This window comes from Engraulis encrasicolus, chromosome 2 (assembly GCF_034702125.1).
Source record: "Engraulis encrasicolus isolate BLACKSEA-1 chromosome 2, IST_EnEncr_1.0, whole genome shotgun sequence".
Lineage (NCBI taxonomy): Eukaryota > Metazoa > Chordata > Actinopteri > Clupeiformes > Engraulidae > Engraulis > Engraulis encrasicolus.
This window is the reverse complement of record NC_085858.1, coordinates 46,743,397-46,744,335: the sequence shown is the minus strand read 5'-3', so window position 1 is coordinate 46,744,335 and position 939 is coordinate 46,743,397.

The following is a 939-nucleotide window of genomic DNA, read 5'->3' as shown; positions in this document are numbered from 1 at the left end:
ACTGGCTTGGCTACGTCAAAATGTGGATTACATCGACAAAATTACGAGATGTGCCGGGGTCAAGAAAAGTTTTAAGGTAAGGCAAGTTTAATACAGTAGTCAGGGACGTCTGCACGGTTGAACAGGGTTTTGTTTTTTGTTGTGCTGTGTATGCTTTGAGTCAAGTTGCTGGCTTGAACTCACATGTTGTCATTAGCTGGTTGACTCGTCACTCGTGTACAGGGTGTTTTTAAGCAAATATTGAATGTCCGTGACCACATGGTTACCTGATTTTAGGTAAAATAGCCTACTCTGGTATTTAATGGTGAGGTTTCGTCTGGTCTGTCTGTCTGTTTATCTGTTGCTGCCACTGATACACAGGTGGTCCTTTCAGATTGAATCAAAAGGCAGCCTCACGACCATTGAGAGTAAATAGAAAGCTCACGACAGTAACATCCTAGCCTGGGAACTCCCATACTGCTTTTAGTTCTACACAATCGTTTCGATCTGACTTGTGATTAGGTCTGGTGTTAACCAGGCAAGTAACATCCTGGTGCGCGCTCGAAAGAGAAAATACTGCAAAGTATGAATGCTATCTTCAAGCGCTTACAAAGTTGGCTATTTTCACGAAAACTTACAAAATGGAAACAGTCTCGTAATGTCGCCACACCCCAAGGTTTCTAGCCTACTGTAGGCTAGGTTTGTTATGGTCTGTCCAGGAAAGTGAAACAACGTCCCCGTTTAAAAAAAAAAAATGCACAAATTCATATTAGCCCATTGAAATAAACACATATCATAAATGGTTCACGCTCACACGACAATGTGTCCCGTTTTTTTTAAACCACGAAATGTGGCAACCCTAGGTCTGCTTTGGTAAGATGTGCAGACTGGGCATCATGTAGGCCTACACATGAATTATCCGCGTCACGTTTGTCAGCGGATTGGTACCAGAAGTGAAGT